Source organism: Crocodylus porosus, unplaced genomic scaffold (genome assembly GCF_001723895.1).
Source record: "Crocodylus porosus isolate Cpor-Errol unplaced genomic scaffold, CroPor_comp1, whole genome shotgun sequence".
Taxonomy (NCBI): domain Eukaryota; kingdom Metazoa; phylum Chordata; order Crocodylia; family Crocodylidae; genus Crocodylus; species Crocodylus porosus.
The window spans coordinates 6,824,507-6,839,946 of record NW_017728929.1 but is presented as its reverse complement, the minus strand read 5'-3'; the positions used below and the strand labels follow the sequence as shown (position 1 = coordinate 6,839,946).

The 15,440-nt window shown below is 43.1% G+C and overlaps 1 long non-coding RNA gene across 1 annotated transcript in view; it reads right to left on the bottom strand.

Moving 5' to 3' along the window:
* Nucleotides 1-8,216: 8,216 nt before the first annotated feature.
* LOC109315325 overlaps nucleotides 8,217-15,440 on the bottom strand; it is a 61,182-nt gene continuing 53,958 nt past the window's right edge. Inside the window, exon 4 of the long non-coding RNA XR_002102478.1 lies at nucleotides 8,217-8,553. This is a non-coding gene — a long non-coding RNA (uncharacterized LOC109315325). The remainder of the gene's footprint in view (nucleotides 8,554-15,440) is intronic.

Sequence of the window (15,440 nt, the reverse complement as noted above, 5' to 3'; positions counted from 1 at the left end):
GGCAGGAGATGAGGCCTGGCAGGGGTCCCCTCATGGCCCCTCCCCTTCAGCCCCCTCCCACACCCCTAGTACTTAGTAGCTCCAAGTCCAGCTGCAGCTTCCTGCTGCAGCCACCAGAATCATCAAAGCTCTCCAAATCTTTTCCAAAGATCCAGAGAGCTTTGAATCAGTTTGGACCTTTTAATTGGTCCTCTGATTCAATTCAGATTCGGAGATTTGGCCACCGAATCAGGCAGAATCTCCTCTGAATCAAATCACCATCTGAAACTTCTCACAGCTCTAGTAACAATCCTCCTACATGTAAAAGTTTGCTATAAAAGAAAGGGAGATTGACTGTTCTCCACATCCTGAGGAAACGTCAAGAAAAAATCAACTTAATTTGCAGCTCAAATGGCTTAGGCTAGATACTAAAAAAATCCTTTCTGACTCCTGCAGTGGGGAAGTGCTGGAACAGACTACCTAGGGCGGCTGTGGGAGAGGTTTTCAAGAAAAGCTTAGACAGGTATCTATTGGGGATAATCTACCTGCCCTTGCTTCAATGAAATGGTTTGACTAGGTGCCCATCCTATTCAATCCTATATTTTTATGATTCTATAACATAAATGTTTCATTCTACTTTGTTAAACCATGTTTCAACAATAAATTGCATTTCCCTATTGCCTTCTGGAAGTTTTAGTTCCAACCTCCATCCAGACCTATATGCCAGCCTGATTGGCCAGATGACATATCTTATGACGTGCCCAGAGCCATCTTAAGTTCTGTGATGTACTATGCAGATGTGTACTGCTTTATGGGAATAGTAGCTATCCAGTAACACAAAAGTGTACTGCTTTATGGGAACAGTAGCTATCCAGGAAGCCTGGTGCACAGGAGAAAAGTTTGTAATTCCTATAAAACTAGGTGCCATAAGAGAATGAAATCTTTTTTTTCCTAAAATGATCCTAAATAAGACATTTTGAGTCAGCACAAAGGCAAGAGATTCTAATCCCTGCCATACCAGTGTAATATGAACTCTTTCATTTCAGTGGCTGTAATGAAGAAAACAAAACATTTTTGCAATATCACCATTTTCCAAGGAAGAAATTTGATGGTGAAAAAACTGTGTTTTATATTCATCAGGAAATTCTGGATAGGACCTGATCCAGGGGGACTTCAGCTAGGTCAGATCATCTCTCTCTCAACTATGGGCATGCCTATATGTGCATTTAAGCATGCCTAAATTTAATGTTTATTAGCTTAATGTGCGTTAAGCAGGTTTAGGCAAACATCTACACATGCAGTCATTAAAATGAATTAATGCTGTGTGTGTAGACTGACTTGGGATTAACTTTAGTCCCAAGTCAGTCCACACACAGAGCGACGATGCACTTTAACATGTCTATTTGTGCGTTAATGCACTTTTATTTTTTGCGCCTAAATTTGATACCTGCATTTCCATGATTAGCCCCAAATAGCCATTTTTAAAGGGCATTAAGGGCACGCACATGTAGATGTGTGCCTTAATGTACCGTAAATTTAGGATAATGTGACTTAAAGCATCATACATAGATGTGCCCTATATGTAGAACAAAGAGAATCTGAAGGAGCAAGTCCCTATATGAGGGTTGGGAGGAGGTTGATTGAGGCAGGGGCAGGGGTGGGGTGGAGAAGGAAGGTACCCCTTCCTTTGCCTCCTTTGTATATTTGGAATATAGGTCCAAAGGCTGGAACTCTCTCCATACACAGGCAGTATGTAGCACATGGGACTGCACGCTCAGCAGGGGCTTCCATGCTACTGGGATATTATTAATAGTAATAATGCCATGAATTATATCTGCTTTCAGAGGAATTGCCAGACACATCTAACTGACTGCCAGCTTGAGCTAGTGGAGCTGAAACTTTAGATCAATGACATAGAGACGGTCTCCCCTCTGAGAGCCATAAATTGCAGTGCTGGTCCCCAAAGACCCTCCTTGCCATTAACTGATTAATGAATTCATTAACGCCTCTTAGAACACAGGATATACAACACAGAACAGGCTGCCTCATGTCTTTGCTAAGTTTTTTTTCTTTAAAGGATGGTGGCTGGGGGAAAATAATTAAGTTATTTTGCCCATCACAACCCTCGTATATTGATCGAATAAGGACTGGCAGTATAGTGGAATCTCAGGCACATATCTCCACTACCTTTTATTTGATCCATAATGAACGGCTAAAATAAAGGGTTTATTGCCATTATAAACCTTTCGTTTGGAAGAAGAGAATCAGTTTTATTGTAATGGCCCTAAGTGCATTTTAGCCAGCAGTCCCTTGGGTGAGTGTGGAGAGTCTGCTGGGAGAGTTGTAGGGGTAATACTGCTTTTGCAGCTTGATTGTGCCCTACAAACAGCAATGATTATTGCAGATGGTTTTATTTAGTAAATGTAACATAACCAACAGGTAAAACACATGGGTTTAGCATGCACTGTCCCCAGTATCTGCCACCTGCATCTTATCAAGAAATGAGGTTATCTTCCAGTGTCCAAGGGCAGGATACACCTCCAGTTCCCATGGTTTCAAATAGCTGCAGCCAAGAAGCAGACACGTTACAATCCATGCTCCTTATTCTCTGATGATGGTTATTGTAAAAATTGTAAAAGCCCTCGCTGAGGTCACAGGCCCATTCCTGAACTAGTTACTGAAGAAAGTCTAGCCTTCACTGACAGCACCTAAGGCTGGGTTTTATTCCATCTATTAGGCACATATGTGAACTTTGCATAGGGCAGTTTCTAGACAATAGTTCTCAGGCCACAATGACACAAATGATGTGTCTGATTGTCCTGAATTGTTCCCCTGATGTATAAAAGGTGGCGCTTACAGAGTCTTTGCACAGCTACAAAGTACTGCCCAAGGTGTCAGAAACTAAAGGATCTGTCCGAACATGATTCCTGCCAGGTAGCCCACTATCACACAGATATTACTAAATTGGAGGGAGTTCAGAGAAGAGCAGCTAAAGAGATTAAAGGGCAGGAGGTATCAATTTATGAAGAGAGATCAAAAGAGCTGTATTTGTACATAACAGTTCAGTGAAGTGGTGACTAAATATTTGAAGGAAACAAGTTAAAGGATATAAACACCAAGAATCAAGGAAGGAACTATTTAGGGTCAGGCCAGCAAAAACAATACATCTAGAAGACAGGGAAAAAGAGGGGGGTGGAAAAAAAGGGAGCTGGGGGGTAGGCCAGATGTGGGGAGTGCTTTGTGTCACTGAGGCCTTGTCAGTACTATATCAGGAGCAACACTGAAGCTATGCTTGGCAAAACTATTTTTTAAAAGTTTAAAAACACAGACCTAGGTCCTGGCCCGCTGCTCCAACTGACTATGCAAATGTAAGTCCCTGAGGATTCTCCAGTGTTGTGCAGTGGGGAAAAGAGAAGTTTAGCGGTAAAGTAGCTCCTGTCTCAATCTGCACTTCAGGTGCCTTGGGCAAGATACAAGGGGGAGCATCCCTACACCCTGGTGATCCCTGACTCCCTGTATGCTATGGGTAGCTGGGCATACTGTCAACTAGAGCAGCCCCAAAGCTGCTCTCATCCACATCAGTGATCAAACACAGACAGACACAATATTGGAGGATTCTAAATGTGGCTCAGAGTCACATTTTGTGCTCTCTCTGGTATCACGTTCTAAATGCAGCTGGGTTTGAGAGTCTGACCCATTGTCTGTAAACCATTTTAAACATAGTTAAGACCAGCCCCCTCTTACCAGGCAAATTATTGTTAATAAGCATATTAACCTAATCTACTTTAAAATCTGATTGCAAATTGATTTGCACTTCAGTTATAGCCTAGCTTAACTGGGGCTTTTATGCTAGTCTGATCTGAGGCCTCCCAAAGAATCATAGAGCCATAGGGTGATGTTACACACTACGCTGAGACCATAATAAATCTGTGAAAGTTTGAATGTGCTGTGAACAGTGGCACATTAAAGGTTAATATTGTTTTGTGCCTGCATAGCTCTGACTTTCTGTGAGGGCTAGTGAGCAGGGGCATGGCTAGGAGCCAGGACACCTCAGCTCTAACCCTGCTCAGGGTGGGGGTGGGCATAGGGAGTGGTGCATCCTGGGATGCTGGAAGACTACAAATTGCTCATTTTGTCTCCATGGAACAGACTGAAGTTACCATAACATGAGCTAAGGAGTTAACCTGAAGTGACTTAACGTTTTGATGCTCAGAGGACACTTTGCACAAGTTAATAATGCTTATTTTTTAAGTGCCCTTACTACATTCTAAGTTTAATGTGTAACTTCTCCCATAGAAAGGTAGGACTAGAAAGGATCACCAGCTATTCTAACCCCCTGCCCAAGACAGGATCATCCTTATCCAAACCAGCCACACAAGTCCTTGCCTAGCTTGTTCTTAAAATTGCACAATCCAACTTGCTTCAACCGCAAGGCATATTGCCCCAAAACACCAAAAGCACCCTAATCTTCCACAAAGTAATTCCATTATCTTCACCAAAGACAGGCTGAATTCACATTGGTTTAGCTTTAGGGCTACGAACAGACATTACACATAAACTGGTTTAAGTGAATAGAAACTGGTTTAACCCTGTAACAGAACAGATGTACACTGCACATAAACACGTTTGAAAATGATTGAAACTGGATTGCAAAAAAACCTGGTCAAATATAGTATCAGACTTAACAGATTTGGGTCAAAATGGTTTATGCCAAACCCTTTGCTGGTTTAAGCTAAACCAACCCCCAGCATCCAGGCATGCTCTCTGGCTTGGGTAGGTCTCTCTGCTCCACAGCAGAGCTGGTGCCTCCCCTCTGCTCCCTGGCTGGAGCTCGAGCAGAGACTTGCATGCACAGCAGGGTCTGCCAGCTTACCTGTGCCCCCCTCCCCATCCTCTCACCACTCGCTGTTTAAGCAGAGATCCCTTCCTCCCCTCTCTTGCAACACAGACTGTAGCTAGCACGTGGTATGCTAGCTAATGCTGTGTAATACAGACAGGACAATGTCCACTTAGGGCTTTTTGGAGGTAATCAACAGCTGGGATGATAATGTCCCTGCATTCCTTCCTTTGAAAAAGGCAGACAAGGTTATTTGGGTAAATCTGATTATCTTTTATTACACCAACTAAACAGTTGCAAAAAAAATTTCTTAGAAATCTTTTGGGTTTCTGAGGAAGCATCTACAGTCGATGTGTGTGTTCTTCTTGGATGGAATGAATAGTAAAGAAGACAAAAGGCTGGTATGCATTTTCCTTTAGAAAAAGCTGTTTAAGAAGAGCTTGTGATGAGCGAGGCTTTGTTTTCTGATGGTGTTTTAAATGCTGATAACAGAATTGACAAATAGTCTGTTATCAAGGGCGGGGGGAGGGGAGGAGGGCTTCCTAATCAAAGTGTCCTGCCAGGGCCTGGCCATGCGCCCCTCAGCTCAGCCTTGTGCAAGGGAAGGGAGGGCTGCTGTAGTGCCCCCCCGGCTTCTAGCCTGAGCCGCAGCAGGCATGTGCCTGCATTTCTGGGACATCCATCTGGTTACAAAACTGATTTAGCCTAGCCAGGTCAGCCTAACTTGCAAAGACTGAATCAATTCAGGCTTAGGTTTTTGAATGTCTGTCCCTAGCCTACAACACAGCATTGCCACCAAAGGATATATGGGGATGTCCTCTTGAGATGTTTAAAATTTAAACTAGGAAAAATAGTAATTAGGGTGGCATGTTTAAAAGGCTTGGTGTTTACCCTTCTGGGAGCTGTACCAAGCATTTCAATAGGAAAAATATCTGTTTGAAAGCTTTGATAAATGTCCCCTAAAAATGCTACATAGAAGAGAATAATTTGTTGGAGGAGGAAAGGACCAGATTTAAAAATATGTCTTTTCCTTCTCAAACATGGATGATCCTGTACATGCACTGACAAGTAGCATCTGGTGGGTCTTGGGAAAGGCTTGGGAGTGGGAGACTTTCTGTTGAGTGTGGATCCATTCCAGTAGCTTTCTGCCAGGTGTGTGGTTAGATCCATACTGCTGGCAGTGGTTTTGAAGTTGCCTTGCACTTTCAGATCCATTCAAAATGTTAGCAGTGGCAGCCCGCAATAATAGTATCATAAGTAGCTCTATAGAGGAGGCATTTTCTATCCTGACAGTCAGGAGGAGGGAAAGATATGGAAGGTGTTGGCACTGGATTCACAACCCAGCCCCAATACCTTTGTTCTGGATGAGCACAACCCTCAGATCAACCACAACTCCTGCTGGTTGATAATAGGCAAGTTTATTGATATACAGTGATAGGAAATAAAAGCAATGCAGGCAAAGCAAGTACAGCATACATTACCCAAATTCCCTGGTCCCAGAATATACACAAGGTGAGCAATCCATCCGGCTGGTACATAAACACCACCTTGAAGTCCTTTGCTTGAGTGTCCAACATCTGCAGCTTTGGATGTTAGGGGCTAATGCCAACTGCTTTCCTCTCCTCTGTTTTGAAAACTCTTTATTTTGTATTCTTTCTTCTCCTGGTGACTTCTGATGACTTTTGTTCGGTGGCTGTTGCTGGTTGGTCACAGTGACATGTCTCATGTTGTCAGCCAAAACCCTATTTTCACAACCCGTTGTTTTCCTGCCTGGGCTAGACACCTTGTCTGCTTCTGAAGGCTGGAAAACCTGTGTGACTTTGAAACCCAAGCTCTTTAAAAATCAATTAACCCTTGCTTCTATAACCATTATTCTGTGCAAATATATATTGCCTATATGCCAATTTTCAAACTAAACCTTTAAATACCATTTCCAAGCCAACAGAAGGCTAAAAGAGAATCATATAGTTCTGACTTAGATGCTTTGCTGCTGCCTTAAATGTCATACGAATTATATGGATTCTCTCCTCACCTCTGCCCAATTGGTACCTCTCCCTAAAGAAATCTTTTGTGGCTTATTCTACCTGGACCTTTACGTAGGGTCCTGTTCAGCTGTCCCATGGGCTGGCTTTTGTTCCAGCAATATTGAGTGTTTTGTCAGTAATCTAGACAATGACACAGAATCTTTTGTGATGACACCCAGATTGGCAAGGTAACCAATAATGCAGAGGAGACGGTGCTGTTACCCTGAATCCCCTGACCATAGGGCAGCAGAATGTATTTTAACACGATGAAATGCAAGGTGATGGAACTGGGCAAAAAGATGCAGCTTATGTGTACAAAATGGGAGTGCAGTGATTTAAGGAAGGCTTCATGGGATTTTGTATGGAAAATTAAATAGTTACTGGATCTGAGACAGGAACCCAGGTTTCTCTCCTAATAGGTACCTTTCCTAACCCCTAAGCTATTCAAGCTTCTTCACTTGCTCTCTCCCTCACCCCATAATATTGACTGGAAACTGAACAGATTGCACAGGGGATGAGAGAGACCCTCCTAGAGTATCTGGTAGCACTATGGTTAGAGCACTTTTCTGGGAGATGCTGGAGCCAAGTCCTCTCAGGTGGGGGCAGAACTGGAACCCGGGTCTTCCATGGCACATCTGAGCACTCTAGCCACTAAACTAAAAGGAGACAGAAGCCTGCTCCTCCTCCAAAGTGAATGGTGTGTGAAGCACTGTGCTCTGGTAACATCAGGCAGATTGGACAAGATTGCCAGAGAATGGCTACTAAAGTGAACCACAATGAGGTTTGTCCATGAGATAGGTACTGAACTGCTTGGCAATGTCAAGACACCAGAATTTAGATACCTGGGGAAACTGATGGGTGCAAACTAAGACGCTACTATGATTAGTTGACTGCTGAGAAAGGAGGATTGAACATTTCCTATTAGCCAGTGTTGGAAACTTAGCATGCTGGCTTGTGTGGGATACTGTTTTAAGACAAATACATCTCCACATGTGCTGTATAGGAGCCTAGGCTCCTATGTCTATGAAGTTCACCCAGCATCCTGGCACCTAAAATTTAGGTGGATCAATGCTGATCCTTGCAATACTAAAGTGCTTTCTGTGCATCTAGCCCCCAGTGTTGAGACTTCAAAAGAGGGGTACAAAAATCATTCAGTAACTGGAAGATGAGCTTTTGGATATGAACTTTAAGGAGATCAATCTGTCCAGCTTACCAAAGGAAAGGTTGAGAGGTGATGTGATGGCTATGTATAGATACTGACACGTGGGCAGGTTATCTGATACTGGGAGGCTTTTCATTCTTACTGATGAGAGCTGGAATTTGAAGTTTGAGAAATTCAACCCTGAAATAAAATGCAGTTTCGTAGCAGTGGGGGGTGGATTGAACACTGGAAGAGCTTATCAGATTGTTGGATTAACTATTTCTTACAGTTGTTAAAATGAGATTAAAGATCTTTCTAAAAATATGCTTTCATTCACCTTCTGGGAGAAATTCTACAGCCTGAATATCCAGGGGGTTGAGCTTAGATGGCTGTTGGGGTCCCATCTGGCCCTAGAAGTCATGAACTCATCTCTTTATTTTCTTCTTTCACAGGCAATGGGGAGGACGGGAAACACTGCATTGCCTTTGCCATGTTAATAACCCTTGCAGTACTCCATTAAGACAGCGACTATAATCAGATCTGAAGCTTCAGTTCTTCTGCTAGTTGCCTTCCTGCAAAAGTCAGAAAGGCTGTTTTTCCTTCATGCACAATTGACCAGACATAGTCAGTGCTGTAAGGTAGTACAAACAATCATCTTTCCTAGTGCTGGTTACTGTGCCCCACGTTATACTTAGGGTCAATCTGATTGCCCGATTTGGGTTGGAAAGACATTTTCTCCTAGGACAGCTTAGCTCATCTTCCTCCACAGTATGCACCATGGATCACCTGTTAGTAAAATCCAAACACACATTACCTAATCAGCTCCCTGGAGAGCATCTGTTATATCGTAGGTTCAATAAAGCTGTTGTCATGCTTGACTTCTCATGTACGGTTCGTAACATGAACATTAAATACCTAAGCATGTGAAGCGGTTAGGCTGTTGAGATCGTAGACCTGTATTTAAGGTCATGCCAGGAACCTTCCCTCTACTGATCCAAAGCATATGATCCCCCCTTCTCTATCTACAATACCTTGTGCATACACAGGAGAGGCAAATAGTAGGCAGCTGGGATGCAGACAAAGCGGAGTTAAATTGGTGTAATTTATACCAATTTTGTACACAGATATGTAACCCTAACCATGGTGCTACCCATGGCTATGTCTGAATTCAGAGTCCTGGGGTGTCAAATAGCCTCGGTCAATGTCCCAGCCTCTGAGGCTGGGGCCACCTCTCCATGGAGTGCCTTCTTGTGGTTTCCCCACACACTGGAGTACATACAGTCTACTATTTACACAGTTAATTATTTACAAAACAGTCAACATATGAAGGAGGCTAATAGCAGAACAGGATATCACTAATTTAACTGTCAATGAACTAAAACACTCTGTACAAACTGAATCAAAGAAACCCTCAGTACAACTCCCCAGCTTAAACATTGAGACTCCAGTGGATTTCAGCAGGAGCACACAGAGTTAACACAAACATCAGCTCTCCTTCATACTGGCAGCACAATAGCCATGGCTGGTGCTGCTGCTTTGGGAAGTCCTGCTCCCTGCTAGAGCATCATGTGGAAGAGCAGCTCTCCTCTGCTCCAGCTGTCTGTGGTATCTGCAAAGAAATACACACTGCCCCCTTTCCCCAGAAGAGCCTTTCTCCGATCCTCAGACATGGTTCCTTGCGCTGATAACTGAAACAACCCTGGCTTTATTACCCACCCTGCCCCAGGCTGGTTCTCAGTTAACTCTTCCCAGAGCCTTCCCAGATCAACACCCTGCCCTCCTAGCCACGGGTCCCTCTGCCTCACAGAGGGTACCAGGTTGTCTCCTCCCCATCACTAAGGACAGGTTCACTTTACAGGCAGGCCCCGAGCTCTGTGGTCCCAGGACTCCTTCCCTTCTCTGAGCCTGGCTGAGTTCCTGGGGATGAGTCCTCTCCCCTCTCCTGCCTCAGGAGCCAATAAAAAACATGCATAAGCTTTTGCAAGCAACAACTTTCTGCACACTTTCCCACTCTGCCTTTGCAGGGATCCTGAACCCTGCTGCAAATCCAGCAGCAGCTGTTACAGATATAAATTAGACCAGGATCCTGAGATGACAGGTGACTAGTTTATTGAACCGTAGGCTACTCTCACAGTGCCCCACAAGTAAGCGGTAGTCATCTGAACAAAGGGCTGTCCCCGACTCAGTTCAAATTAACTAGACGGACAGAGAGGCATGCATACACACGATATACAGCAAAGTATAGATGTTGCTGGGATTGGACATAACTGGGTAACTTTACACCATAATAGAGTGACTTATGCTGATGTAGGCCTACAGATCCTGCCCTACATGGTGCACTTAGTATACAATAGTCCTTTAAATAAAATGGCTATGCAGAAGTGAGGGCATGGACAGAGCACCCTTTCTTCCACTGCCCATCTCTCTGAGCCAAAGAGTCAGGGGCCCTCCGGTTCATTTTCCATCTGACTCGTGTCCCTCTCATGTTTGGACTTATGCATGGTTACACACCTACCCTGGCAGAATAGGATTGCCACACGTGTCCAGAATCAATTCTTTCTGAGCATCCTCAGAAGGCTACGTCTAGCCCATAGGTGGGTCCAGAGGTGGGTCTCAGTACCACTAGGAGAGTGGAAGGGCAGGAGAGGGGAGTGACCTCTGAGGTTTGTAATGTAGGTGGTCAGCATCTATGGACTAGATTCTGGGAGCAGCCCAAAGTAGTGGTACAGATGTACACTAAATAACATATGTGAAGGTGTTGATTTCCTTCCCTCTCCCACTCAGTCCCCTGGACAACACTTTGATGAGTAAGCCCACTTGAGGAGGAGCAATGTCTTCTAAATGTCACACCTGATCTTTGCTGACCTTATCAAAGCATAAGATCAATACATTGACCCTCATAGAGCATGAAACCACACGCAAAGGTTGAAGAGAAGCAATTAAAACAGAATTTCAGGAAAGAGGGGAAAAATCCCTGATATGTCTCCAGGGAGAAGAACGAATGAACCAAAAGCAACTGCCGCTCTAAGAATTATCATATACATAATTAGTATTTGATAAAGCTGGAAATAAAACACAATGTCCATTAATCATACTGACAGCTGGAAAACGACACCACAGAGCTCCTGAATACAGTGTGGCATGTATCTTCTTTTGGCAGACCAAGTGCTAATATGCAACAGTGGCCTGGAGCAATCTTACAGGGCTTTTTAAATCCAATGCTATAGACTTTTTTAAAAGGTGACTTTGTTGATTTTTAGTGGGTATCCCCTCCCACCCCCCAAGGATGCTCTGAACATACAATTGAAGGGCCTGGGCTGTAATACTGTGGGACTGCTAAGGTTGTCTGTTCATAGTTGGAAGGTGGGGGGTAGGGTCAGCAGAAAAGATAGCGGGGGCCAAAAATGTTCTACATCTCCCAGACACCTTCTATTAGCATTTTGGGAGATGTAGCCTTGATGTAGGAAATCCAGAGTTAAATTCTAGCCCAGATCCTTAGTTAGTATAAACCATAATGGAGCATTTTCCCCAGCTGAAGGTTTGGTCCACGGATTCCAGGCAAGACCACACGATGGAAAGACCATTTCCAACAACTTTGGAAGTGATAGTGATTTTCCCACAAAGAGGGCAGCAAGTCTGGGAACTGGAGGATACAGAGCACACAAAGAAGGGATCTAAGGCTTAGGCATGGGAGAGTTTACTGGAAATTGATGCAGATCATAATACAGTCTAGAGACAAAACACTACAAGGTAGTCATGTGCCAGGAGGAAAAAGGCAATGTGGCTATGAGACTCTTTGGGAAAGTAAGAACTTCCAAGAGACTCTTTGGGCCAACGAGGAGCTGTGCCTGGACCAGTTTCTTATCTGAGGTGTTATGCAACCTCAGATCACAGTTATTTTCCATGATTTTGGATTTTTTCCCCTATTCCAAATGTAGATGAACCTGAGACCTTTTGGCACTTCCCCTTCTTTGCCCCCAAAGTAATGAGCAGGGAGCTCACCTCTGACACATGAGTTCCAATCATCCCTGGTCTGCCTTATTTAGAACAGGGCCTTAAACCCAGTTTTCCCACAACCCAAGCAAGTGCCCAACCACTCAGCTACTGGATATGCTGGGGCAGGGCTCTTTTGATTTCTCCTTTTGGAACTGTTCCACTTAGTATAAATATTCATTGGGGTGCAAATGAAACCTGATTCTCCAACAAGCTGGAAAAGTACCCTAATCAACAAGCTGGTGGAGTGGGGGGCTAAAATAGTTTCCCTCCCTCTCTCTTTCCCTCTCCCATTTTTACTTAAAATTTAAATGGTGCTGGGGGAAAGGGATAACAGCAGTTATGATTATGAAGACCACATGTTCTCAGTGAATTTTGTCATGAGAATATGCAAAGCAAGACTTATTTATAGTAATACTTTGCTTTTCAACAAAATTGCCATCAAACCCAGCACATTACCACAAACAAATTTTGCTCTTCACCAGTCAGAATTATCTGCCCATGGTGGGAAGTGCGGGGTATAGCTTCCCCAAACCATTTCTGACCAGCTTTTCTTAGACCACAGATCTGCCTAGAGAGTCTTGGCTAGCATGACATGCACTGATCTTCAGCTGATAACCTTTTTTCATAAGGTAAAGAACACTGAAAACCATCTTCTTAGGACACAATCAGAAAAGTCAATCAAACAAAGTCTCTGCTGTCCTGGGAAACACTCTGTGTACCATGAGTCTCAGCAAACGAGGGGAAGAAAGCAAATTTAGCAGTGCCAGCCACAGCACACACAGATGGCTGCAGTTCCTAAATAAGCATTACATTAGTGTAAAGGAGAAAAAAAGGAAGAAAAGAAAATATAACAGCTGTATCCTGAGCCTGGAGGCTGATGTTCAATCTATGTTTGGAGTTGCTGGCAATTAAAGTAAAGTTACATTTAAATTAAAGGGGCAATGCTGATTACAATATTTGACCTGATACAAAATATTCTGGTGGGGAACATTGTTCAGGTTTTAATATCCTTTTTGGGTGAATAGTAATATCTAAGCAGAGTTCTGCACTGATTTGATTGGGAAATTTTGATTAAAAATCAATGGTGTGATATGGTTCTTTATAATCAACTATACTTTATAACCAAGAAGTGCAAGGATCATTCAACTTCTTGTAATTACCTTTTAGGGTTGATGGTTCCCCCTGTGCTCAGTGAACAAGGAAGCAAGTAAATAAAATGATGCAAGTCTCTAGATGTGAATTCTTCACTCCAGCAAAAATTCCACAGAAATTAGCCAGGCCCTAAATCTCTAGCTCTAAAAGAATGCAGTAGGTAGAATAAATTTTTGCTGCACAGTTTACAAAAAGTCTGTTCACATCCCAGTGTTGTTACATATTTTTACCAGTAATCTGGAAGAAAAATGTAAAACCCTAGCTGGTAAAGATCACAGATGACACAAAGAGTGGTAGAATGGTATAGGCAGGGCAGATCGAAGAGCATGCTTTTTAATACAGCAGTGTGCACAGTTATACTTCTGCTTACTGAAACTGTGCGCACAATTAATTAATTTAATGCAGCTGTATGCACAATTATAGCTCTGCTTACAGGATGGGAGCCTGTCTCGTGGAAAACTTTGATTCCAAAAATGGAGCAGGGGTCATGATAGGTAATCAGCTGGATGCAAGTTTTCAGTGTAATGGGCTAATACTATCCTTGGATTTTATAAGCGGGGTAACTATAAGAGGAAGTATAACCTGGTATCCAGCACCGATCAGACTGTTACCACAATCCTGTGCTGAGCTTGGCATCTGCATTGCACTTTATGAAAGGCATTAAAATGGAGAAAGCTCTAAGAAAAACTAAAAGAATGATCCAAGGGATGTAAAATCTGCCTAAATGTTCAATGTAAAGAATTTCATCTATTCAATTTATTGAGGAGAAAGTTAATACACCCCTGGAACCACTATGATTATCAAATCTGATTCTCTGTGGGTGTGTCTACATGTGCATTTCAGTGCATAAATTTAATACATATTAACTTAATGTGCATTAAGCATGTTGAGGCAGGCATCTACACATGCAGGCATTAAAGCATATTAACTCTGTGTGTATGGACTGACTTGGGACTAACTTAAGATGCTGGGAGCAGCCCAAGAATATACCTGTACTACCCCAATCTAATGGATTTATCCCTTCCCTGGATTTACATCTTTCTGGGTTTCCCACAGAACTACACCTTTGCTGGCTTTAATTAGTCCCAAGTCAGTCCACACACACAGTGTGAACGTGCTTTGACTATTTGCGCCTAAATTTGATACTTGCATTTGCAGGTATCAAATTTAGGTGTGAATAACCTAAATGTGCCATTTTTCATGTGTAGACATGTGTCTTTAATGTGCAGTTACTTAGTCTAATGCGTGTTAAAGCATCAAATGTAGAAGCTCCCTGTATAACGCAGACTAGAGAATTTTAACGCACCAGTAGATAGTCACAGAAGTTTAGGGCTAAATTCACCTTCCCTAAGGCCATGATTCAAGACAGGATCCCCGTTCAAGTGAAATCAAGTGAGGGCTTGTCTATATTATGTCAGCAGCAGCTGTCCAGTAGGTTGGACTAAATATACCCTGCACACTTGAGTCCATCCACTAGTGCTTTCCAGAACTGTAGGTTTACTTATGTGCCTGCTCCAGCGAGTTCCTGCTCTCAGGAAACTGAGAGCTCAAGGACAGGCTTTGTGCACAAGTCTGAAGTAGGCTCATGGGTGAATGTCTGACTTTGGAGCACATCAGTAGACCTGTGGGGTGGGGGGGGCATTCGAAGCCCTGTCGCTGACACAGTATTGACAAGCACTAAGTAGGGTTTTAGACCCTTAAAGGAATCTATATTGATGAGTGATATAATGTTGATACCATTGCATAGTACCTCCAGTAAAGAGGCTCCATTATCAAGCCTGGAGATGGTATGAGATCCTTATGTAGATGTCAATATTTTGAGATGACAGTAAGATATTTTGGATGTACTCATAGAATGTGTGCTGGTCTTCAAGAGGACGTTTCTTGCTATCATGTGCTTCAGCCTGTTCTTCTGTTTTTTATTGCTGTTACTTTTAAAGCTGACCAGTCAGCTTCAATCTTTTTATTGTTTCTTTTAATCTATGACAGTGTGTGAAATTCTTCATCTTTGCTGTGCCAGAGCTGTGAAATCTGTTGACTCTTTCTTCTTGATTTACTCAAGCCTTTAACACACAGCTACAGAGGGGCTCAAATCAAACAAGGGAAAGAAAGAAGCCATGAAATCCTTACTGTCAGACAGGTCAAGTGACAGAAGGGGAAGGTACAACTCAGCTTCACAGCTTTATTTCTTGTACTGATGACTGGGTACCTAGACAGCACCTCAGAGACCTTTGGGGACCATACTCTGGATTTGGGCTGGGTGAAACTGAATCACATTTTTGTGAGTACCTTTCCTTCCTCATAAGCTTAT